We start from the raw sequence: 26,747 nt of genomic DNA on the forward strand, positions 1-26,747 counted from the left end.
TGGGTCTTTGATCTTTCTGTTATCTAGAAGCGGCCTGGCATTCTCCTCTGAGCTCAAGAACACACTCGCTGGGCATTTCCGCTTTTTCAGACCATTCTCTGTAAACTGATGGTTGTGGGAGAAGATCCCAGAAAATGATTGGATGCCACATTCAAAACACTTTTCTTTTTCTGATGGTCCGATTGAACATCAGCGAGTTGTCTTCACCCTGTCTAAATCTCTCAAGCCATAATTTGTGACTGAAGGATTAGATATTTGGATTAACAAGCAAATGAACAGGCCAGTGAGTGCACAAGTGAAAGTAAAAAAAAATGAGAATATGGTGCAAAAGTCCATTTATTTAAGTTATTTAGCTTAGACTGAGAGACCATATAAAGGCTCAGGAACACTTTGCAGGTATTTAAGATTCATTAGCTGATTAGACTGTGAGCCTAGATTATTGAACCACATATTTTAATTGTCTGATATTTTGAATTTGGAGTTTTCATAAGCTGCAAGCCATAATCATCACAATTATCGCAAAGAAAGGCTGAAATGTCTGGCTTTGAAGGCAATGACTTTGCCTCATAAAGTTTCACTTTTTATGGTGAATTGCTGAAAATAAATTAACTTTTGCACCATATTCAGATTTTTTAGGTTCCATCTGTATATTGCACTTATATTTTACATTTAGAAAATATGTAAACAGGTTGGGTAGCTTTTTTCCTCTGAAGAGACATGTGGGTGCACAATCATTAGACGTAAAAGGATGCTACTCGTCACTATATTGCATCTTCAGATTCCTATTTGTGCACTACTGCACAGAAGGAGGTTTAGCTGTGATGGCATAACAGATGCTAGTGTAATCTCAACATACACAGACTCCATTCACCTTTTCCTGCCCCCATCACTCCCACATACTACTAACACCCTCTCTTTCCTCTCGGTTCCTTTTGAACCTGGGCGAAGACAGAGCTGGCTCTGTTTTTGGATTAAAGGGCCACAACAGGAGCAGACACTTCCCTTTTTCTTTGTCGGGCTTTACGTGACAGGGTCAGAGTCGCCAGTAAGATAAACTGTGCATGTTGATGGCGGCGGCAAAGGCTCCCTGCCTGGCTTCCTGTTTGCCTTGTGTAAGTCAGACGTGGGATCTTCATGTGGGCTCTGCAGGGTGACACAAGATTTCATGATAAAAACTCCAGGCTGCGATATTCTTGGTGTTTCCCTGATGGCTGTTTTTGTCTTATTGTTTGCTCTCCCGGTACTTTGTCTCTGAACATGCATGGCTGCCTTTGAATGAGGCGAGGTGTTCAAATGTGTGTATGTGCTCTGTGCAAAGAAGGATGAGTGGGGTAGTTTTGCTGTAGGCAGTATGGAGCTACTTTCAGAGTGCATGTAAAGTCTGCACTTTAGGTCATCGGCTCTCTTGTAATCAGCTGTGCAGTGTTTATTTGTGTGGCTGCATGTGCTCCTGCATCTTGCAGCTGTGTGTGTGTGTGTGTGTGTGTGTGTGTGTGTGTGTGTGTGTGTGTGTGTGTGTGTGTGTGTGTGTGTGTGTGTGTGTGTGTGTGTGTGTGTGTGTGTGTGTGTGTGTGTGTTGTAGAGTGATAATTCTGCTGAGAGGTAGGCAGACAGGAGGGAAGGGTAAAGGAGGAGGAGGAGGACTGAAGACAATGTCAGCTCTGCAGTATGATCCTGTATCCATCAGGCAGCCTCCTGCAAAATGCACACACACACACACACACACACACACACACACACACACACACACACACACACACACACACACACACACACACACACACACACACACACACAGGAAATGGCCTCAATCAGTGTAGTTTCTCATTCCAGATGGGATTATGATGTTATTATTGCACGATTACACAACATAATTTCATTAGTAATAGAACACAACCTGGGACTTCTCAATCAGTCACCTTCCCCTTCGTAATGAGAGGACTTTTCAACAACAACAACCACTCCCTCTTGGACACACACACATGTGCACACATAAACACCGCACACACCCTGAACTAACAACAGTAGTCAGCCATTTACCTTTATCTTCATCCTCCCTGCTGCTGCTGCTGGCAGATTAGCCATTGTAAGCATGGTGTAACAATGTTTGTGCTGTGATGAATTCCCAATTTTATGCCCCCACATTCATCCAGTGATGCAACAAGATCTGTGTCTCATCACAGAGATGTATGTTTTCTGGTTGCTGTTTTGTTTTTTGCAGGTGGATGTTGTGGCCACAGCTGTGAACAGCTCTGCTAAAATAGCATTGAATGATCACTTGTGGGTGGATCCAGCCTCACTTCCCCTCCCCACCCTGTGGAATTTGATAAGTTGGAAACGAAAAGAGAAGAAAAGAAGAAGAATGAAGACAGGGTGAAACATCTAGAAAGAAAAGGAAGGGAGGGGAGGAGTGTAATCAGGAAATAGAGGAGATCCAAAAAAGTTGTTTGAGATCGAGTCAACAAGATAGAGACAAGAGAGAGAGAGAAAGAGGGGGGGAGGGAGGGAGGAGGGAGCAGCCCTTCCTCCTGTACAGTAATGAAGAAGTGAGCGGACACAGGGAATTCAAAGTGCAGCCTTTGAGGAAACATTTGTGCTACAGAGAGAAGGCCTGTGTCGACAGCAGGAGTCACACATTTACACTGATCAAGAAGGAAATGAGGACTCCGAGGCTAAAGAAGGAGTATTTATTTTATGGCTGTGCAGAGGAAATTAGATTTCAGCTGCTAGCCTGCTACACAGAGTGAGGTGTGGAGTCAGAGGCCAACAGGAACATTGCCGTATGTGTCTAATGCAAAAGAGGGAATGTGATATATCCCATGAATTTTTCACGCTGCGTGGCTCTGAGATATGTGCTCTTGGGCTGGTTAGGCAACAAAGCCCCCACCACAGTCACCATCAGCAGAGCCCCCCCCCCACCTCAGCACTCCCTACGGCATCTCCTTGAGCGCCCCCCCCCCCCCCCCCCCAACTCTCCTTTGCCAGCTGACAATTAGCACGCGGCCGATAATGCACTACAACCTAATTGACCACAAGGGGCTGAAGGTGTCAGTCACTGGAGAAGGTTTGTGATAGCGGCACATTCTGGTGCAGAACAGGACCATGTAAAGATAAGGTGTGTGTGTGTGTGTGTGTGTGTGTGTGGGGGGGGGGGGGGTCTACTTTAAAGGAGAAAGTGGGTCACAACATGAGAGAAAAGTTCAGTTAAAATAGCAGTTTAACAACTATTTATGATGTGTTGCTTGACTTCTGCAAAGACGCACAGTAAAAAATAGGGGCACAGAAAGGGTACATTGTTGTGCCCCAAGGGACAAAAATGACATTAACCCAGCCATAGGACAAATATTGGACCTATGGGTATCTATCTGTACCGTTCTCGTTGTCTGAAAGGTACATTTATGTAAAAAAAAAAAAAAAAGTGGAAGTGAGCACATCAGTGGGGTTTGCATAAAGTATTTTAAATATATATTTCAGGTGCTCTTCAGGATCTAATACATTTTTTATTAAAAGCAATAAAAACATATTCGTAATAAGACAAACATTTTTCAGAGTGCCTCAAATTACCTATTTTTCTTCCCCATCCACATTCCGTACATATATATGTTAGTTAGTAGGAAAAGGTACACATTTGTACCCATTCTTTCAAAAGGTGTAATTTCTGGTCATGATCTCTTTCACTAAAAACCATCCATTAACAAAGCTATTATCCTGCCCTTCCCAGGATCCACTGATTTCCCTCTTTCCTATTAATTTTCTCTCTCCCTTTCCTCATACATTTAATCACAAATTTTTAATTTTTTCTCATTTTAAACTTATTTTTATCATTCTTTGAAATCTTTGTTATATTTGAATGTTTTTGTTTTGTGAAGTGTCTCAAAATGTTTATATTTTATATTAAAGATTGTTTTCTTTATTTCTTTTACTTCTGCAAATGGATTTCATAGTTTCATTGTTCACCATTGTGCAAGCACTGAAAGATCATTGTAAAATTATTTGTTGGATAAAAATATTAACTAAAAATTAAATAACGTGTGAACTAATTAATTATTTTTGAAACGAGACAGTGTGGCTTAATTTTCTTATGGAAGCATACATATATGGATAACAAACGTTCTAATAGCATTTGATAGCTTTTGACACATACTATTGATGAGTTTGTAACAGGTCTGCATTGTATTTGGAAAGTAAATAATTCTAGCAAGTATTTTTGAGTTGGTATCTAGGGTCTAATATCCTTGTGATCTTGAAATAAAAACACACACTTCTTGGCCTCTGTTGTTCTGTGCAGCCATTAGTGCCTCTGTGCTGTCCTTCCGACTGCATGAAGTTACTGGTTTGGCATGTAAAAAGATACAAACTACAAGGGTACACATTTGTACCCACAGTTAATGGTATGGTGGTACCTATGAGGTTACCACGCCAGTGACAAGACATTGTACCCCTAAAGGTACAATTCTGTACTTTAATTTCTGAGTGTGTGCGCCTGCTCTGTGGTCGACATCTGATGTCTTCAGGCCATCACTTTTACGGATTTCTCAAAGAATCAAACATAATTTGTGAAAGAGGGAAAAGTCTGGATTGCTGCATTAAAAGTGGTAAGATAGATGTATTTCTTGGGGAGCTGCTAAATCTTTAATTTGTCTATTTTTATCTTTACTCTCAGTAACCCACAAACATAATTCATAATGAAGTTCTGTATTGCACACACAGGGATTACACACACTAATATATAAATCAGCACTGGCTGGGAAAACTGTACATCGTTGTGTTGATACTAGGGTTAGCTATTATAAGAGCTGCCCTGAGGTGTGTGTGCATGTGTCTGCTGCACATGCACACACAGCATGTGTGCAGATTGCATGCATGCATTGCCTGTCTACATGCATCCCCAGAACAATAGAGAGGATTTTTTAAACCCATCTGTTTTTAAGGTGAAGGTTCACTGAGGTGTATTTTAAATTGCTGAGTGGGTGCAGGCTGAAGGGCGTTCAGAAAACGTCAGAGAGGCTGCTCTGCCGACTAGTTCAGAGAAAAAGAGACGGAGACGGGGAGACAGAGGGGGAGAGGGAGAGGACACCTTGGTGTGTGTTTGACTTGACATTCCCTCAGACCAGGGAAAGCAAGAATGGAGAGAAAGATGGCCCTCTTTTAGCAGGAAGTATCTGACCAGTGACTAATGCATTACAGGCTCTGTTTTGTTTCACCACACATATGTCTGTGTGTATTTTTACCCAAAGTATGTTCACATCAATGTCTTTTATTTTGCTCAATAGCTTAGTTTTAATCAAGGGTAAAACATTTTTTATGAGTGTGTCCTTCTGTGTGCTCAGGTGTTCCCATGCTTGGGTCTGTTGATTCTGATTACTGCAGAGGCAGTGATGCATTTTAGTAAATGGGTGTGTGTGTATCTCAGGAACCCAGATGAAGCCTTGAGCAGTTCGCATCCTAAGAGCCGCGCCTGCCGTCACAATCCAAGGGCTTGATGCTGACAAGATGTCCGTGTGTCTCGAGTCACTGGTACATCTGCAGTCAGCTACACAGCTCCTTGTCACTGCACTGGAGCTGAGCAAACAGCCCTGACCTCTGCATAACACCCACAACAACACAGAGGAGTGACAGTTATTACACATGACTTAGTGCACATAAAGCTGGAGCTCATTTTGTCAACGACACTCCGGGTGGATCTGAATACCACACTAATGTCTGATAGTAAAGAAAAAGCACACATCTGAGGGGTGATAAGTGCTGAGTCACCCAGAAAAATGTTGTGCTCTTTTTACTGGAACCAAAAAGTGTACCTGCCCAGTTTCATATGTTCTGGTGATCAGATTAATCTTCAAGCTTTTCAGGAATTTCAGGTTCTGCAGCTGATGTTTTATTGGCTCGTGCTCTGTCTAATGATATAGCTGTTTACAGAGTAAGCCAGTAAAATAATCAATATGTGCATTCAGAGCCACAGGTGGCAGCAAAATGTGTTAACTTAAGTGTGAGTTGTTAGTATGCTGTGCAGTTATTGTTGTGCTCAGGAAGCTTCATTTGCATATGCGTAAAAGGGTTGAGAACCTGCTTGGCAGAGTGTGAACAACATACCAGCAACAATCATAAACAGCAAGACAACAAATGTGTTCACGCTTTAAAAATGTTTAAAATTGTATAAGCATTTTGGTTAAATAAATACATAATGAGTTTGTTTCCACGTGGAAACAAGAATCACTTGAGTAGTTTAACAGCATTTCAGAGTAAACATATCAAAATATTTAAGTTGTTAATACACCTTTGGTGCATACAAGTAAATTAGACTCAATTATTGATGTCTGGTTGTATTTATAAGTAATAAACTTAACTACAGAACTATTTTGCGTACTTCACAGACAGAGCAGTCAGAATGTGGGCTAACAATGGGGTGTAAGGACCCTACAACTGTCAATATAAAGTCACTCGGCAGACAAAAGTGTATTGTTACATTTCTATCGAGTATTTGTTGTTTTCTGTGCTAAGACACGACTAATAACCCGTGCGTGAGTCTAAATGTGTCTGTAACCCTTCACGCACTTTTTCCGGAGTCCTTCCAGCGGTATCAACAACTTTTCGCTGATGAGACAATAGCAGATAGTTCCATTTAATGTGGGCGATACCATTGCTTCCGGGAAAAGGGGTGTCAGGAAATCATCCCAGCTCTCACTCAGGAATAACGTGGGATTATTTAACAGGCTCAGTTGGTGTTTACTAACAAGCAGCGTGCTTTTAGGTATTGCCGACGCAATAAAATGACATAAAAGTGTCAAACACGTGATTGCTGAGAGTATTCACAGCTCCAGCCTCCCCTCGCAGGACGGAATGGACTCGACCTACTCAATCATGCACTTCAGCATACGCCGCAAAGAGCATGCTTTCACCTTTAAGATTGTCGGTGCTTCCTGGAGTCACCCTGGATTACTGCCGTGGATAAAGCAGGTATGCCTTGTGTTTTATTCTCTTTTACACACACGCACACGCACGCACGGATCCCGATGAAGCTCCCTGTGTGTTTCCATTGGGCTGGAAGTGGAAGGCGGCTGTCTGATCTTGGATGTATAAATAGGTTATGCAGGCAGGAGTGTTGTGGTTGATTAAAATAACACCAATATGTCCTTTCCGGTTTCCCGTTGGCGATCAGCTAGTTTTCTACACGTTTATTATATATTTAGGCTCATTTCTACTCTTTGCACTTTATGACTTATATCAGTTTGATGGGACATTGGTGTGATGAAGATCCAAGTAGAAAGCGGTTTTTAGAATGAAATCAGAGTGAAATGGTTTGATCAGGGGTGAGAAAGAGCACCCCCTGTGACATCCTTGCAGTGAAGAAAACTTTCCACCAGCTCACTCCTCTCCTCCCTTTATTTTTGGGCAATGCTGGTATCAGACAGATGGCAGACACTGAGATGGAGAAGATGACAAAAGGCAGCTCGGCTCAGGAATCATCAGGAGGAAGAACTGTCTCTCCTGCTTTTCTTTTTTAAAGAAAGATTATTTAGTTCACTCAGGTGCAGATAGAGGTGGTGGACGCTGTGGGGAGGTGTGTGTGTGTGTGTGTGTGTGTGTGTGTGTGTGTGTGTGTGTTTGGGGGGGGGGGGTGTACATCCATATTAGGCAGTCGTGTCCTACATAATAGACGTGGCACAACTGCCACTGAGCAAGGCACAGGTGCCAGCAGTCGATACTCTTTTAGTCACTAAAGAGAGGATCTGAAACCGCTGGCAGCTCTTTGGTGTGTCGCATTTAATGCTTCTTTCAATCTCTGCGCTTTGCTGTGCGTGCGCGCGCGCACGTGTGTATGGGGGGTGCAGAAACATGTGGCGTAGGGGGAGCCAAGGGAGACTGTGTGTGCGTGACTGTGTGAGAGTGTAGTCGTGTGGTCCTGTAACTTTTTAGCAAGAATAATGATGCACGTATGCGCGGGCGTGAGCTGCATGTGCGTGCGCAAAACCATCCACCGCGGTCGCAGCGGGTTTCTGGCATGAACAGGTGACTGTGCCGATCCTCGAGCGCGTGCGTGCACAGACGTGTTGGAGGCTGATCACAGATGTTGTGAACGTGCGTTTATTCACGCAAGAAACCGTTTGCACATATGGAGCGAGGATTGTACTTTATAATCACACACACACACACACACACACACACACACACACACACACACACACACACACACACACACACACACACACACACACACACACACGTGCACGCGCCAGCTGATCCTCCTCTAGAGGAAGCGCTCGAGACATAAATGAAACAAAGAGACAGAAGAATGCGCGTTTCCCGAGCAGAGACTGACGTTTGGAGACAAGGACGAACACCGCAGGGACAAACTTTTCCTGCTCCTTTCATTTGTTTGTTTTATGACTAGATCTGGAGCTTATTTCCATTTAAGGTGGATTCAGGCGCTCCCAAAAAGCTCCGCCATTCCAAAGTTCTCACACGTGATAGGGAACGGCTAGGAATCAGCTCAGTGTAATGTCAAAGATTACTTATTCATTTATTTATTTATCTCAGGGAAGGCGTTGGTGTTATAACAACAAACTAAACCAAATCAGTACTGAATTATAAAAAATAAAAAAATCTATCTGAAGAAAAAAATGATATTAATCAAAAGATAACATCATTATCTCTAAAGATGAATAAACTTTGACCTCTGCAGAAGGAATCCAACAATGTCAAGGAAAACGAGTTACGTCTTCTTTTTGATCAATCTCCTTGCGAAATTAATGTAAACAGTTTATTTTTTGTTTTAACTCTGGATAGTGACATTTCCGACAACACCTGAAGGCACCAGCAGCGAAACGATATATGAGAGAGAGAGAGAGAGAGAGAGAGAGAGAGAGAGAGAGAGAGAGAGAGAGAGAGAGAGAAACCTGTGCTGTGAGAGCACAGCCAGGAGACAGGAATTCAGCAGAGATAACACAATTTCGTCAAGATTCGGTCGATCTTGGTTCGGTTCGCTGCTGACAGCACTAGGACACACCGCGGACCCTCAGCCGGAGTCTCTGCTGGATCTGGATTTTGTTTTTGGAGAACTGCTCCGGTCTGAGTTTTTGAGCTGGCTCGCGTTGTAATTGGTAGGAAAGTGGCTGTGTATTGTTTCGTGTGTGTGTGTGTGTGCGTGTGCGTGCGCGCGCGTGTACTGCTGCAGTTACAGTTTGACAATTTATAGCACTGTTTTTGTTTTAACTTCATTTCCTTAAAAAGTTTCTCAAATTTATTCAGCAACAGAATCTGAAAGTTGATGAGCTCCAGTGGAGATAAGGGTTGTTTGAAGGAATGTTTGTCCGATAAGTAATGACGATGATGATGATGATGATAAAAAATACTAAATATTATTAGTGTTAGTGTCGCACCAGGACATTTGACAGAAAACCCACAGTTTTATTATCTTACAGTGTTATAAAGTAGCACGAGAATGCTATAAAGTTCTCATGCAGTAAAACGAGGCAGCTGGTTTCAGAATAAAATACACGAGAAGCAGAGTCATCGTTAAAGCAACAGACAAGGAAAAAGTTAAAGGAAGCATTTTGTGATTTTGAACTTCCTTCAGGAGCAGTCCGTGTTATCACCACAGACAGGTAAAGCAGAGCTTACACACTCAAGAAAGAGGAGTGTGAGCATGCCTGAGGGGTGCTCGACAGTCCCATCTTCATCAGTTTAGGGAAAAATAAAAGGGATCTAATACGCGCGCGCGCGCGCGCGCGTGTGTCTGTGTGTGTGTGTCATCTCCCACAGAAGAAATAACCCCCCCCCCCCCCACACACACACACAGAAACTCAAAGACTTATTTATTTATTTATTTATTTATATTTAATTGGACCAAACTAGCTTTTATTTGCCGTTCCTTCAGTTTTTGATTAATCTCACCTTTACTCCTTTAAGGTGTTCTGGAAGCACACAGTTTTTTTTGACTGTGATGTCACACAGAAAGAGAAAGAAACAGAGAAGTGAGTGGGTGAGGGAGGGAGACAGCATGTTGTTTTGCAGACAGGATTACATTGTCTCCCTGATGTCAGTTAGCAGACATGACTGTATGTTTAACATTCTCCACCGGCTCTGGTCACCATGGCCAATGGCCCAGCGACCAAACTTTTTATTATTTAAATGATAACTGGGTGGTAAACAGCACCACACAGCTGCTGTTTTCAGGTGATGATGGGTAGTGATCTAAAGATAAAAATAGGAATGATCGCCACCCAGACCTCATGATTTTTTCAAACAGCAGATTGTAAACAAACAGGATTATCTGATGGCTATTGTACTCGTCGGTTCTGGTTTACTTTCAGAGAAAAGGTAGATGGGGGAAAAAAATCAGGCATCCGTTTTACCCCAACACTTGAGGTGTTTATTGTGTGTTTTTGGAAGACGACTTGATGAGCATTAGATGTGGGATGGAGACAACTTTAGCTAATCTGGTCTGACGTGACTCACCAGCTTTTGGTGCTCTGAGCCTGCAGCACACGCTAAATCTCATGTGACTGACTGCTGTTTCCCCAGACACGATTCCCCAAAACATCACCCTCCTGTTTCCTACCTTTGCAATGAACATTTTTGTTTTGCTAACAAAAGGCTGATTTGTCAGGACACTTGTTGAGCTCTGTACGCAGGGACAGTGACGGGTCTATTTTATCACTTTACGTCTGCAGATGTGACGTGTGCTTGTGCCTTTGTTTTACAGATGTTGCAGGAAAAAGAAACAAGGCTTGCTTCGCCTTTTCTTTGACAATCAGATCCCCGGAGACCTCACAAATGACTCGAGTGGAGATTTTTCTGCTCTTGATCTCCTTCCATTGTTTGCCTTTTCATACAGAGAATAACCGCTGCATCAATGGGGCTGTTTGTCTTTAGTGTGGTGCTCGTGCGTTTGCTTTCACCCTCCACAGGCTTATCATGATCAAACTTTAAACTCCAACATGACTCTTTATCTCTCCTAAAGAGCCCCCCTCCTCTCTTTTCTTGTTTTCGCCGTTCACCCTACTCCCTTACGCCTCCTTTTATTTCCTTCTCTGCCAAATTAGCGCATGCATTTTTCCTCTTGTTCCTTCCGATTATGGAAGTGTTTTATTGGCATGGTGAGAAACAATGAGCACAAGGCCGGCCTTTGTGGTGGCAGAAATGCATTTTTAACCCATGTGGATGAATGGCGCCTCACATTCCACAGCACCAGGCCCTTTGCTGAATGGCAGCACTAACTCGGCTGTTTTCATTACTCATTACTGCCTTCTCGTGCCGTTTTACTGTGGTCATTTATATTTATTGACAGAATCATCTTTGAGCTTTTTGAAAACATTTGGAATAAGATGTGTCTTCTGCTGCGACAGGTCTGTGGAGGTATCTGCCTCTCACAGACATTTTTTTTCTTGCAATTTTAATATCAGACAAAGATAACTTGAGTAAATTAAAAATAATGCAGTTTTCAAATGATTTCATTTAAAAGTCTACGGGGAAAAAGTTGTTGCCCCCAAACCTTAATAACTGGTTTTAAAAGCCCTGGAGGCATGCACTGACACTAGTCATAAATCTAACATCGAGAACCGTGCTTCCACTCTAGGAGATCTGGGATATTTCAGGGAGGAGGAAAATTGACCAGGAGACACGATGACTCGGTCCTCTCAGCCTTTGTGTCTTCATACAAAATCGGCCCTTTCAGGACATTGCCAAGACATTGCTAGGATATAGCGACAGCTTTGGCAGTGAGTGACGTCACTGATCAGTCAGTGTGTTTACATGCGCATCAGTAAACCAAAGTTTTGCCCTAACAAGACTCATGTTGTTTTTTGAATGCTTGTAAAGGCGTTAATCTGGTTGAAGGCAAATTGAAGCACCCAGATACTGCAGTAGGAATCCAAATTCTTTTTGCATGTAAATGAGTCAGTGGAACCAAACCAGTTGGACGCTCGCATTTCAAAAGTGATGGGATGATGTTGTTTTAGTGTTAGTAAGACACACACCTTTCAAAAAGTTCCACTTTTCTCTCATCAGTCCACGGAATATTTTCCCAACAGTCTGGGGGATCATCTGGAGGTTTATTACCATAGGGTCGACTTAGATGTCCATCAGTGTGCATACAGATGCATTGAGTGCCAAAAGGCGTCCACAGATTTTAATCCATTGGGAGGACTGGGAGAGTGTCTGCATGACATAAAAAGTGCTGTTCAAAGACCATAAGAAGGGCTCTGTGAGACAACAAAGCCATGAATTGCAGTGTTGTGGGAGTGGCTTTTGTCACATTTTTTTGGCTTTGAGAGTTTAGAAATAGTGATTTTAAAGCAGCACAAATGCCAGTTATTTTCTTTACCATGTATTCTGCTTCACCAGTAACTTAGTTGTCTTGGCATTGTCTGCCGATATCGGTTCTTGTTGAGTTACAACCAATCAGCATGAGTCCCACTTAAGCTCGGTTTATGCTTGACGTCCGCACGGCTCCGCGCGGCAAAATTGTGTCATTTTTACAACCACGCCCCTCCACCGCGCCTCTGCACGGCCCAAACTTTCCGCACCGCGCACCTAGGAAATTTTCTAACCACGCAGACGGTCGGACGCGGAAAAACATGGCAGACTGTCCAGAACTAGTATGGCAGAGGTTCGTAAATACAGACATTTGTATGATTCAGCTCTCAAAGATCACATGATCAACATGTCGTTAATAATTCTTGGAGAGAAATAGCTCGCACTGTCGGAAAAGACGAGGACGCTGTTAAAAAATGCTGAAATGCCATGTTGTAAACAGTAATTTCTACTTCTACTATGGTGTAGTGTTGGATGCATGCTGCAGAGCTCCATGTTGCCCCGTTCAGTTTGGGAGAATATTGGCTCACCGCAGAGACAAGCCGCATGAACCATAAACGCTGCAAGTTTTGGAGCGCATTCCATCTGCGAGCCGCATCACCAAGCGGAAAGTAAATGCGTCAAGCATAAACCAAGCTTAAGCGACTCTACTGGGCCATTTCTCCATTTCAGGTACTCTGCTGGCTTCTGAAATGGCACGGAAAGTGGTCCGATTGGGCCGGGATGTTGAAATGGACCCACAGATGCTGCAAAGCTCTGTTAAAATTACCCTGAAGGTCCGATAGTGGTAACGGCCCTATTGTGGAGGGGTTTCCAGCAGGAGCAGCCTGTTAAAGGTCAAAGGTCAGATTTTCTCCTTAGAGAGCAGATTTCCTGGTTCCATCAGCGGCAGCAGGTGGTCCCGAAACACCAGATCAGCTCCAGACCATCACACTACCACCACCATGTCTGGCTGTTGGAATGATGTTGTTTTAGTATTAGTAAGACACACACCTTCCAGTAAGTCCCACTTTTCTCTCATCAGTCCACAGGAAATTTTCCCAACATCAGAGGTTTTGGAATTTTCCATGGATGTCAGATGTGTAAGGGATCATACACTCTACAGTAAAATCAGGGGCAAAAACCCAACTATTAAATGTTTTAAGTAAAATGTTTTTTAGTTATAGAAACCTAGTGTTTGGCTTATTGAATTTCTGATTTTAAACTTTGGTTTTTGGCAGAAAGTTGGAAAAAAGTCAAAATTCCTGTTTGGGGTCTTTTTAAAATCACATACCGGTGAGTATTATCATGGGCTGAGGCCTGGGTGGGTGGTATCTCACACCTTACAGAACCACTACTTATCTTCCTCAGCTGGCTAATGTCATTCAGTTGAACCCTTTCAGCTCCCTTTACTGTAATTACTGCTCCGCTTTGACCAAACTCCTTCATCTCCGTCCCAATCTCACACATCTAAATTTAAAAAAGAAAATAAATTAAGACATCAAGTCAGAAGACAGATAAGCCTGTCTAGTTGTTTTTGCTCTTCCTTGTTATGAAGAAGATCATATCAATCCTGTTCTACATGATGACAAATATGTAACAGCTCTCAGAGGCTTAAATAAGTTTGTGTGACATATTGAGGCTGGATTAGGAACAGAGGCAGGAAGCAACTCCAAGTTCACAGCCCATTTTACTGCTCCTCTATTTGTTATAAAACAAATAACAAAAAAAGAGTGAGGAATGCGGTTTGCTGGTCGTCCAGACATATTTTTGTCAGCTTCATCCAGGGTCTCGTGTCTGTTCTGCGGTGATGGCATTGATTCCCTGCTGCATAGTGGGGGTTTTCTCTCTGAAAGGGCAATCTCTCTGTGTTAGCCTTGAAACACCAAGCTCCTGAATTAAATTATAAATGAGCCCTCCATAGGAAACATATTGCTTATCTACCGCCTTGGATAATGAGAGGGAATTCAGATTCACCAACACATTTCTAGATTTCCCCTCTTGGAGGCCTGTTTCCTTTTTTCTTTTTAAACTCTGGTAACAGGTGGGCACCTAATCCACGTATTTGGGTCACACCTGCACCCTCTGCACCCACTCAGATCATTATGGCAGGACCGTCCCGATACCGGGATGTGAAGCGCGATAGCTGTCTTAAATTTGTACCAAAGAAACTGATGTAGTAATCAGAGGATTAGGATGGATGAGGGGTTAATGGGGTAGAGTTGGTGGGGGGTGAGGGCGGTTCAGTCAGGGGGGATTTAGGCAAAAGGCCGTTTTAGCCTCCACATGTTAAAGAAGAGGTGCATGCCAGGGCTATGACACCAAGTTAAACACGTTCTGTCTCTGAATGAGAAACTTCATGAGATTCTACAGGAAGTTTTTATCTCCAGCCTTGCTGTTATATGATTATATGACCCCCCCACCCCCCACCCCCTGAAGTTCGTCTCTGCTGTGGAAAACCCCTCTAAGGGCCTGGAACTGCCTAAGCATGATCTTTTCATGACAAAATGCTGCATTTCAACACATATTCAGATTTCCTTTTCTGTTTCAGGTTGATCCTGTTTCAACAAAGTTTCAATTTTGGTTTGTTTTTGGAAATAACTGACATCCTTCTTCGAAATTTAGACATTTTTAAACATTTGCTTAAAGACATTCAGAATAAAAACAGCCACTTAATTCGATACTTTCCAACCCCTATTTATCGTAAATGTTTGCGGTCATATTGGAGTTACTCGCAGCGATGAGCACATTCTCAACATTCTTGGAATTCCCTTTTCTAAACCGAAAAGAAATTAACCTTTTTTAAAAACCAAAGTGGTGGCATGAAGTGATACTAAACAGGAATTCAGTGCAGTCTGCCTAGTATACGTTTGTATAAAACATGTAGGTGTGTTAAAGTTTTCACCGACTGCATGTTTCCCCTCCCCAGTCTGCCGTGTAAACCAGCACTACTGGTTGGTATTGAATAATAACTGCTGCCAGTAATTAGAACTTCACAATACCGGATTTTTTTTTTTTGGTGAGATATCACAGAATCGGCCGCTTTCATCCCTTCCTTAGTCTGATTTCTCATAGCGATGTTCACATTTTCCATCTTTTAGCATCTCAGCTCTGATCTAAACCAAGTGTGGGCATTATAGTGTAATAAACATTTGCAGTATTGATACTGCACCATCAGAGTTTCACATATTGTGCAGCCTTAGTTATCATGGGGAGGCTAGTGGTGGTTTGACTGATAATCTAATGGGTTAGAAATCAAACTCATTCACTTAATTGATTATTAAAGTGATAAAACTTATTTTAGAGCCAGCAGGATCTTGCAGGAAGGGTTGTTTGGATAGGTTACGAAAACCTTTGTTGGCTTTAACAGGAATTTTTTTTATCTATTCTTTTTTAAGTTGACCCTGATCTTTTATTCTCCTTCAGTGAACAGCAGTTCCAGGTTTCTTTTTCAGTTTGTTTAATATTGACAGCACTAACATCAACAATTGAGCAACATACATTTCTTTGTGATTTATCTCTAGTTTCCACAGTAAACTCACTGGCAATGAGCCAGCATGTAACACGTGGGGGCTTGTCCGGGATTGCGCACATGGATCGCATATCATACTTACAGAACAGGTGCCACATTTTGGTTGTACTGTAGAAACTGAACATACATTGTAATAATTCAACCAGCAGATAGAATTGAGTTGGATTAGTTGAAGTTTTGCCAAAATCAGTTTCAACAGAAGCCAGTTTACATACAAGCTGCGTTACCAATTGATGTCACTCATGTTGACTTCCTGCTGTCCACATTATTGATGATCCAATGTAATAACAGTCAGCGCTGAGTCGAACGCGCTGGGTTCATTAACAGTGCTGATCGGGTCTGAGTTGGCGTTATGGTTAATAGATTTCTGCCTGCTTGTGTGGAACCACACTTGGCATTGTGGCTGTGGGATTAAAGACGAGGAATAAGCTTAGCTGGGAGAAACACGTGTCTGTGATTGGGGATTGGGAGAGGAAGAGAGAAGGGGAGAGGTGTCATAGGAAGGAACAGCACTCTTTGTCTGGCCCTGATGTCACCATAGTAGGACTGCTCTTATTGATCCACTGGTCTACACACACACATTTGGCCTGGGCTGCATACACATGCACTCATATCTTAATTAGTTAGCAACGGAATGGGAATTTAAGGAAGGATAGTGTCAGTCTGGTTACATAAACAGCTTTTCTGTCTCCTTCGTCTTTTAAAATCACTTAAATAGATTTGATCTCTTAAACCAAATAGAAAAATGCTTGCTTCTGTATTTCAGTGTGCCTAATAAAGCCGTTTGACATGTTCGCTAGTTCAGTTTCAAAATATTTTAGTAAATACTATTTAAAATCATCTCCTCAGACTCTTACCATTTGAAAGAAGACAAATGAAACATCTTTCATGCCTTTTTTCTTCCTCCTCTGTCAAGTTTAGATTAAATGTCCTTTTTTTGAGTGTGACAGATAGAGACGAGACCCAAACTTTAGCATGTAGGTGTTTGTGTGTGAGCTCGGCAGGGAGGGGACATGGCACCCAAACTTAATCCAAACTCACAGCAGCCCAGAGGGCATTAAGGGTGAGTGGGGGTTGGGCATACTGTTTCCTAAGCAGAGAGGCTCCTTTTTAGCATTCTGGTCCATTTCATTAACAAAAGGTCCTTACGGAAAACTTAAGGTTTCTCAAAACTTCTGCTCTGTGCAGGACAATCAAAAATTTCAAGGAGTTAGTTGATAAAATAATTAATGCAAGAACTTAAGATTCACCAAAAGGTTTGTTACTTTGTCAAGGTCTCATTTGAGCCTTCCCATGACTGGGAAGGCACTGACTGCTCTGGAGTCTGACTTACAAATACATGATCCCGAAATAGAAGTTTGTATTTTATTTTTGACTTTGATTAAACTATTTTGTTGTTTGAAACTTCTTGCTTATGATTTTATCAATTCCATACTATTCAACCAACACATTCTCACTCCCAAAGCGTCGAAAACTGACGCTGGGTGACCAAGCATTTTTTTCCGATGCGTTAGGACTGCTTGAGTGTCGTTTTCCGACGTTCGTGGTAAAACAGACATTTCACTCACACTAACCTCTAACCTCTTGCTATTTTATCTTCCCCTCATCTGCATCCTAACCTTAACCCTGTTGCTCATTCTAAACTTCCCGTTAACTGTGTTGGAGAGGGACGTTACAACTAGGAACAAACTTTTGAATGCACAAGAGGGCAAAGGTCAGAATTTGGTGAAATGTCCATTTTACTGCGGGCGTCAGAATCCGACGCTCTTTCACAGTGTTGGGAGTCCCAACGCATCAGAAAAATACGCTTGGTCATCCAGTGTCAGTTTTGGATGCTTTGGAAGTGAGAATTCAGCAATACGCTAACAAGAAAAGTGAAATAATATTTAATATTATGGCAAATTTGACTTAAAAATGTAATAACTGTTCCTGGCATAGCTTGTTTATTACAGTTATAAATCTTGTATGACCTAATGAAGTCCATGAATCTGGACATGATCACTGTTGTAAAAATCTTCCTCTGTTATCTCCTGTTCTGACTAAAAATCCAGTTTAAATAATTCCATCAGTTTCGAGCCATACATCTTCCATTTAGTCAGAGCAAATGTAAGCTAGTTCACCTTTACAGACATGTCGGCTCCACACCCCCGCCCTGTGTGTACGAGCAGCCAGTTTGCACTAGTGTCTAAGGGGCTCAGCATTGCCCCTATCAGTGAGGCAGGGTACTGCCTGCCTCCCCAGTGCATTTTCTCTGCGTGTTAATGGCCACTCAGAAAGACTAAATTATATGTAAGACTGTATATCATCTTTATGTGCAGCACATGTGAAATAAAACATGTATGTTGGCGATAAAAAGGCAGACAGCAGTGAGCAGGGACCAACTTCAGTCGGACGGAGAGATTCACCGATTTGAACTGGTGGTTCGTTAAAGACGTTAGTGATGCAACTACAACAGTAGCTGTGTGTAACGGACTCAAGGTGATGTAACTATCTAAAGATGTATTTTAATACACTGTTAGTAGTTCACTTTTTATAAACAGAAGAATAGGCTGTTTTTATCATCAGGGAGTTTAATTAAACACTCTGTATTGACTTTGAGACAAGAAAAGAGAGAGATATGGGATCGTTTGAGAATCTTTAATTTCTGAATTATAAATTCTAAACAATCTACCAGGACTACTCTGTGATGGATGAGAATGGATTCGGATGTTGTGTTGGTGCGTGTGTGTGAGTGTGTGTGTCTGGTTCAGATTCTCTAGGATGACGTAATCGAATCTGGTCGTCTTTGTTATGACTAGATATCACGAGGCTTATAAAGTGATGACATGAGCCGCTATTTTGCCGTGTACGTACCCAGTGGGGTCTCCCAAGTAGATCAGGAATTGCCAGGTCTGGAAACCTCGGATGTACGGTGGAGCTGTCGGTGCAGCGATCACAACGTTTCAAAGCCCGTCTGGAGGGTCGGCCCGGTACCGTTCAGCGGCGTCAGCAGGTGCTCTTATTTTGAAAGGACGTCGTCTGGTTGTTAAACGACGAAAATCTCCCGTTTCACAGTTCTTAGTTTAAAGAAAACGCATCCGGCCAGGCTGCGCTTGTCTTTAGGATGATGGTGAATAGAACTGAAGTCAAAATGGAACTGACTTAAAATGGCGTTGCCTTGTTTTATATCTCTGAATTGTTGATAAGTTTCAGTAAAGTAGATTGGACACTTGAAGTCAACACCAGATTCTCCTGCGGCAGCCGAAAGCTCTGATTGGTTGGAACAATGTGTCATGCGTTTCTATGGAGATGAGGATCAGTATGTCTGCACCGTAGTCCTGGTTTCATTAAACATAATTCATGACATATTTATTTCACAGATCATTCACTTGATTATTGTTGATCAACATCTGTTTTGCTTAATAATTTTAATCACAAATAAAGTACTTTGATTAAGTAAAGCTTCTTCTTCTCCTTCGGACTCTTCTGATGGAATGTAAACAGTCTGAGGAACAACCCGACCTTGGTTTTTCTACACGGTGTTATTGTGCCCAGGGGCCAGCTGTATGGAGTTGAAAACCATGAACTTCATAACCTTACATGTGCATCAGTCAAAACTGATGGCTATATCACAACGTATCTTTCCCTGTCTCTCGTCAGTAAGAACCATGGTTACATCGATTAATTCTTAGTTTAACTGCTGTTTTCATTTTTTTGAGGCTCATTGAACACCTCGTCTCTTTTAGCGAAAGCCAAGTGCGGCACACTGCCCAGCTGCTTCGGGAGCATGTTGGGACAATATTAACCAACAGACATACATCCAGTCTCAACTTTAAAGACAATTCCTTATTATTGTATAATTTGTGCAGTCAATCAATCAATCAATCAAATTTTATTTCTAAAGCGCTTTTCAAACAAAGTGTTATTCAAAGTGCTTTACAAAATGACCCCAGATTCCCATAACAGGTTAAAAACATTAACAAACATATGCAATCACACGCACACACACACAGACTCACACACACACACGAGTAAAAATTATATTAGGCTGAGTCCAGATGAGCCAAGTATGGTAACGCAAGGAAATGCCATCAAAAGGAGCCGTCTGTCCCGGCAGCATCAGGTCTTCCACACTAACTCAGGGCGCTCAGTGGAGGGGGAGCATAGACCCCCACCTATAGAGCGTCCAGGAAGCTACAGTCGACCACCGCTCCTGGGGCAGAGGGCCCCCACAGAGGAAACACTGGATTAAAATGAGTAAAAATGTAATAAAAGAGCTAATATAAATGACAACAATTAGAAAATAAGTAATAAATAAAATCATATAGACAGTAAAATAATAATTTAAATAATAAAACTGTGCTAAAATATAATCATATAGAACATGCAAAGCAAGTAATAAAATATAATCATGTAAAATGAGAAATAAAACTGTAGTAAATATTTAGATAAAAGCTAACCTAAAAAGATGGGTCTTGAGTCTTGACTTAAAAACATGAACGTTCTCTGAGGCCCTGAGGTCCTCTGGCAGCTCGTTCCAGAGGCGAGGGCCATAACACTGGAAGGACGCCTCGCCGTGAGTTTGTGTCCTGACTTTAGGGATGACCAGGAACTAACAAAACTCCAGAAGCAGGGGTGGACATTAACTTCAAAACCAACCGGCCAGCCGGGCCGGTAACTCTGAATATTTACCGGCCCCGCCAAGAATCTACCGGCCCCGCTGGTCAGCCGCCAAAACGAGTCAAAATAACAACTGAACCGTTTTAAATGTAATAAACCTTTATTTTGTACACATTCACAAATATAATAACGTATTCAAGTTTGAATTTGTTTGTTCCCTCAACAAAACACGATTTTGTCGTCGCATACTTCCGGCATACAACGCAGTACATCACCAACGCCGCTTTGCTGTATTCGAGCCATTGACTGTGTTTGAGATAAGCCAGTTCTGCGCAGGTTAGACCAGCGGTGATAGGCGAGCAGTGCATGCCGGTTAGATTTGTGTCCGAATTGACCCGACTTGCTCTAACGTCATGCATACGTAGGCATCGATAACCTCGTGAGATCAAGGCGGCCGCAGATTTTGGAGCAAGGCGCTGCAGTTGCTCTCTACCGGCTGCAAAACCTAGAGGATGATGGGAAACGCCTGGCTCTCACCTGATCTAAGATCTGATTGGTTCACATTTTGATCCAAACATCCGGTGGTAGAACATGAAATGTTAGTTGGTCACATGTATTTTGTAAATCATGTTACGTTGATGATAACAACAATATAGGCCATAAGGAGAAATGTGTTTTGTGTTCTTTTGTCACGTTTCCTATGAGCACACTGAACAGCTGATAACCTTTACTTATTATTACAGTCATGTTTTCATATAGAATATATGATATCCACAAGCGCGTGAGGATGTGTTTCTGCTGCTAACAGGCACCAGAATTAAAATTGAAAATTGAACAAGTGTGAATGCTAACGCGATATCTTCATCCATCGTCACCCCCGAGCTACACATGTAGGGAAGTCCAAGAGATTCAACTGGCAGAAACAACTGGTTCACACCACACACTCTCTCACTCTCACTCTCACTCACACACACACACACACACACACACACACACACACACACACACACACACACACACACACACACACACACACACACACACACACACACACACACACAGAGGAAAAGAGCTGAGGAAATGGAGGACACCAAGTAATTAAAAGAAAAACTACAGCTGAGCCGAGGCGCGCCTCGAATGGGGCGCGTCTGAACTGAGGAGCAGCGAGCAGCGGCCGGACTTCGTGAGCGATTCGCTTCGGGCGCTTCCGCGGCCGGTGTGTCCCCGGCGTTAAACGCCGGCTTTCAGCCACTCCCCCTGCTGCTTCCGTCTGCTCTCGTCTGTTTTCCAGGCGAGCCGCTACTCAACTCAAATACGGCCATTCTCCGCGCCTACCGTCTTCTTTAAACCGCCAAGAATCATTCCACCTACGCACACGCTTCTCTGCTTCATACCGTTTCGAACTGTCTCGCTTCTCCTCACCAGTTTTAAAGCGTTTTGCCAGAGAATTCATCAAGAAATCCAATCCCTGTGGTGGCGCGATCTTCCTGCGTGCTTGTGTGTTTCTAGCGTGGTTCCACTTCGTCTTTAATAGTGAACTTATAGTTCACGTGACAATAACTAGAATCGTGCAGGACGTGCACGAATCGTACAAGTGCAGTACGTGGCTAGAGGCGCGCAGGTTCACGCGCGCGAAACGAAAACGGCAGCTTCCTACAGGGCGGGGCCATGATGTAGGTGAAAGCCGGTGTGTAAATGACAAATAAAGCTTGGGCGCCACCTGGGCGGTAAGTCGTCAAGTATTTACCGCCCGACGAGAAAATTTAGCGCCATTGGCGCTCGGGCGCTTTAAAGGTCCACCCCTGAGAAGGAATGTCATTTTGCCCTCAGAGAGACAATGTGTAGTTTTTACCATTCATTTCTGGAAGTATCCACCAAAATGTTGTTGAAAATGAATGAAGTGATGCCCAGTTGTTGAATAATATTGGCAGCTTTGTAGCATATAACCATAAAAATCAGGTCTAAAATACAATGGAGCGGGTCTAAATCTCTGGGCAATGCCATATTAGATGCCATGTTTTCTTCACTGAGACCCATGAGGACAAAATGCATTTACTGATTTGTTTGTTTACTTTTGTCCTTCTTAAATGTTGTCTTACACATTTACCTTTTCATTTGCTGCCAGTGATGAAAGGGAGTCCAATGTGCTTGTTATTTTGCTAAAGTTTGCACTCCCCAGGGCTTTTTGACCCTAATGGGCATGCATCCATTTCTAAGGTCTTACTCCAACACAAAAATACTGCTTGCTTGCAATGATTTAGGTATCTACTGCCCCCTATTGACAGGTAAAATACACACTGTCACTTTAACAGTGGTTAAGAGAAGTCCAATAAACAGCTGAGGTAAACTCACATCTCCCTGCAACTCCAGCATTCATGTTTATCTTTAAAGAACAGTAACGTTAGGCTACAGCAGCTCTCACAATAGCCCTTTATGAATCATTACAATATTTAAAAATTATGTTCAGATGCTTACAGTGTTTCATAATAATTTTAAGATGAACGCTAATGATTTTCTGATGTGTCGGTTTATTTTTCTGAGCAGAGTGAATGTCTGAACCCCATTTCAGCCCTCCTATTTGAACAGATTATTGTAGCAATAAAAATATGTCTAATATGTAAATGTCACTGATGAAGTGCACTGTCTTTTATTGATTAATCAAACAAAAGAGGATCAAAAACATCCTTCACAGAGGGGAGGGAAAACATTGCGATAATGTTTAAAAACCAGATGTGGGCTTCTAAATTATTTTTAATATGTTGAATTGTTTCAAATCACATCATGAATTGTATTGAATCAAAAATCGTTTTGAAATCAATAGTGAATCGTGAGCAGGGATGAATCGTATTAAATTGTATCGGCTCAGAGTTTCACCGTACGGTTAATGTATCGTATCGCTGGCAGCGCATCGAGATACGAATCAAATTGGCCTCAGAGGTGGTGATTCACATCAGGGACCACAGCAGGCAAGAACTTCAATCTGAAATAAATAAATGGTAAAGAGGAGGAAGTTCTGGGTTACGTGTTGTTTAAATAAGTTGGTCTTTCCCTCTTTAGATTTCCCTTTAATGCAAATGACTAACTGCCACCACCACACACACACACACACACACACACACACACACACACACACACACACACACACACACACACACACACACACACACACACACACACACACACACACACACACACACACACACACACACACAGTACTACCCCATTTCCCTCTAGTACTTATTGATCTTGCTCTATTTTCATTTCAAAAACAACTGATTAAAGTTGTTCTACTTCTAGACTTCACCTACATCAATTACCTCAGATTCACTACATCAGTAACATCAGCCATTACAACTTTTTAGGCTTCTTTTCCTTTCATTTGGTCCAGTTGGAGACAATGTAGGGAGTTATTGGATGTAGTTAGTTCTGACTGAGGGCCAGTGATGTCTGACTAACTAAACAAGCTGGAAATGTCTCCAGGCTACTGCAGCTAATCATTCAGGCCACAGAGGAGCTGATCGTTAGCTGCTGATGGCAGCCCAACCTCGCCTGTATGTGTGTGTGTGTGTGTGTGTGCGCGCGTGTGTGTGAAGGAGATGAGGGCATGAATGGATGGAAAGTTGGACCTTGTTATAGTTTTTTATCATCATACAGAAGAATTGTTGGCTTGGTTTAGAAGTGAAACTGTATTTGCTTGACAATGACAATTTGGCTTTTCAATAATAAAAATGCTATTAGATTTCATACATTGGAGCCACAGATGAAATGGGACAACATTTATTCATGGAGCTTATTGTGTGAAATTGATAATGGCTTATTAATTAAAATAAAACTAATAGTATTTTTATTCAGAAACATATTCGCTTATCACTTTTTAGTGTTGGGATAAAGAATCTCAGTTGTTATTTTCTGTTTTTACTCTACTTCAGTTAATTTTCTTTAATGACTGTTTGGAAATCTTGTTAAAATGTCATCTACTAAAATTGTAATGCCTGTTTTATCAGTTTTTTTTTACTTACACTGTTAACTTTAGATTTTCCTTTTACTATCTGAATATGTGGACTGAACAGTTAGAGAAATATATATATAAAAAAGCATTCAGGCCAAATCATATTTCTGATTTATTTAGATAATGGCAGTTTTGTCATTCAGACAAGAAGTTCCCAACATTTTGGCTTCCAACAGACAAATAACAGCAAGCACTTGCAACCTCTAATATGGTTGTTTGAATTCTTAAAAATAATGTTTCAAAGCTAAATAAATGTAAATATACTGTAGATAAAACACAAACAGTTTCAACATGCATTCAATTCAAATCAGTTCAATTCAAAAATACTTTATTAATCCCAGAGGGAAATTGATTGCTGTAGTAGCTCAGAATAATAATAATAATCAAGTCATCAAAGAGTTATTGTATATTACAATGGCTGTTGGCAGGAAGGATCTCCAGTAGCGGTCAGTGTTGCTGCGAAACTGAAGAAGCCTCTGACTGAAGACACTCTTCCGTTGTCGGACAGTCTTGTGAAGAGAATGCTCAGGGTTGTCCATCATTTTCTTGATTCTCTGGAGAATCCGTCTTTGCATTATCTCCTCCAGCGGTTCCACAGTCGTCCCCAGAACAGAACCAGCCTTTGTTATTAAGCTGTTGAGCCTTTTCAGGTCCCTGCTTCTGATGCTACTACCCCAACAGATGATGGCGGAAGAGATTACACTCTCAACAACAGACTTGTAGAAGATCTGCAGCATCTTGCTACAGACATTGAAGGAACTAAGCGTCCTCAAGAAGTGCAGTCTGCCGTGTCCCTTCTTGTAAATGGCTTCGCTGTTCTTTCTCCAGTCCAGTCTGCTGTCCAGGTGAATTCCAAGGTGTTTGTATTCCCCAACCACCTCCACTTCTTCTCCCATGATGGAAACAGTGTTTGACTCCACCCTGTTTCTTCTGAAGTCTAAAATCATCTCCTTTGTTTTGTTCACGTTCAAAGTCAGATGATTGTTTCCACACCATGCCACAAAGCGCTCCACCAGCTCTCTGTACTCAGCTTCCTGTCCATCAACTGCAGAGTCATCTGAGTATTTCTGTAGATGACAGGTCTCTTGATTTGTACTGGAAGTCTGAGGTGTACAGGGTGAAAAGGAATTGTGAGTGTACAGTCCCCTGTGGTGCTTCAATGTTACTGATCGCCTGGTTTGATGTGCAGTTCTTCAGCCTCACAAACTGTGGTCTGTTTGTCAGGTAGTCTTTAATCCAGGCGATAGTTGAGGCCCCCACCTGTGTCTTCTGGAGTTTCTGGCAAAGTACATCAGGCTGAATTGTGTTAAATGTACTGGAGAAATCAAAGAACATGACCCTCATTGTGCTGACTGCTTTGTCTAGATGACAGTGGGTTGGTTGAAGCAGCTGGATGATGGCATCTGCAACTCCAACTCCATGGCGATAAGCAAACTGCAGCGGGTCCTGATATGTTCTAGTTTGCTTATTCAGGTGGACCAATAGGAGTCTCTCCAGGACCTTCGTGATGTGGGATGTCACGGCAACTGGTCTGTAGTCGTCATTGACTGATGGGCAAGTTTTCTTTGGAACTGGAACAAGGCAGCAAGTCTTCCACAGGACTGGAACCTTCTCCTGGGCCAGGCTGAGGTTGAAGAGATGCTGCAGAATCCCACAGAGCTGCTCTGCACAGGCCTTCAGTACTCTGGGACTGACACCATCTGGACTAGCAGCCTTGTTCCTGTTCAGTCTCTCCAGCTGCCTCTTCACCTGACTTCTAGAGACAGATAGGTGGGAGGGGGAGGTAAATGGGGCAACAGCTTCTCCTGACTTGGTTGAAGACAGATTGATAGAACCAGAAGAGTACATGACTGTGTTAGAGGACAAAAGAGCTGGCGTATGACAGGAAAATGTTGGATCAGAGGAGGATGGGATGTCTGATTGGCTGGGGACAGGCAAGGAGGATGCTGGGTTTGTTCCTGAACTGAACCTATTGAAGAACTTGTTCACTTCATTGGCTGTGTCCAGGCTGCCATCTGTGCAATCCTTCCTCTGCTTGAAGCCTGTGATCTTCTTCATCCCTGACCAGACATCTCTGATATTGTTCCTCTGTAGTTTGTTCTCCAGCTTCTTCCTGTATGTCTCCTTGCTGTCTCTGATCTTGATCTTCAGTTGCTTCTGTATACTCCTCAATAATTCCCTGTCTCCCTCCTTGAAGGCTCTTTTTTTCTCATTTAGCAGATTCTTCAGTTCACTGGTGATCCAGGGTTTGTTATTAGCGAATCATCTCACTTTTCTGGTGGGTATGCTGTTGTCCACACAGAAGTTTATATAGTC

At 42.4% G+C, this 26,747-nt stretch overlaps 1 protein-coding gene across 4 annotated transcripts in view; it reads left to right on the top strand.

Annotated features, from left to right (window-relative positions):
* The first annotated feature begins 6,860 nt into the window (after nt 1-6,860).
* Nucleotides 6,861-26,747, top strand: part of znf516 (zinc finger protein 516) — a 73,754-nt gene continuing 53,867 nt past the window's right edge. For 2 of the 4 annotated variants that reach the window (XM_070550929.1, XM_015949446.3), the window contains exon 1: nt 7,595-9,098. The gene's annotated coding sequence lies outside the window, so the exon portion shown is untranslated. Of the gene's footprint in view, nt 6,955-7,594; nt 9,099-26,747 lie in introns of those variants that run through there. The other 2 variants (XM_015949447.3, XM_015949449.3) reach the window with 2 other exon arrangements.

This window comes from Nothobranchius furzeri, chromosome 5, assembly GCF_043380555.1.
Source record: "Nothobranchius furzeri strain GRZ-AD chromosome 5, NfurGRZ-RIMD1, whole genome shotgun sequence".
Taxonomy (NCBI): Eukaryota; Metazoa; Chordata; class Actinopteri; order Cyprinodontiformes; family Nothobranchiidae; genus Nothobranchius; species Nothobranchius furzeri.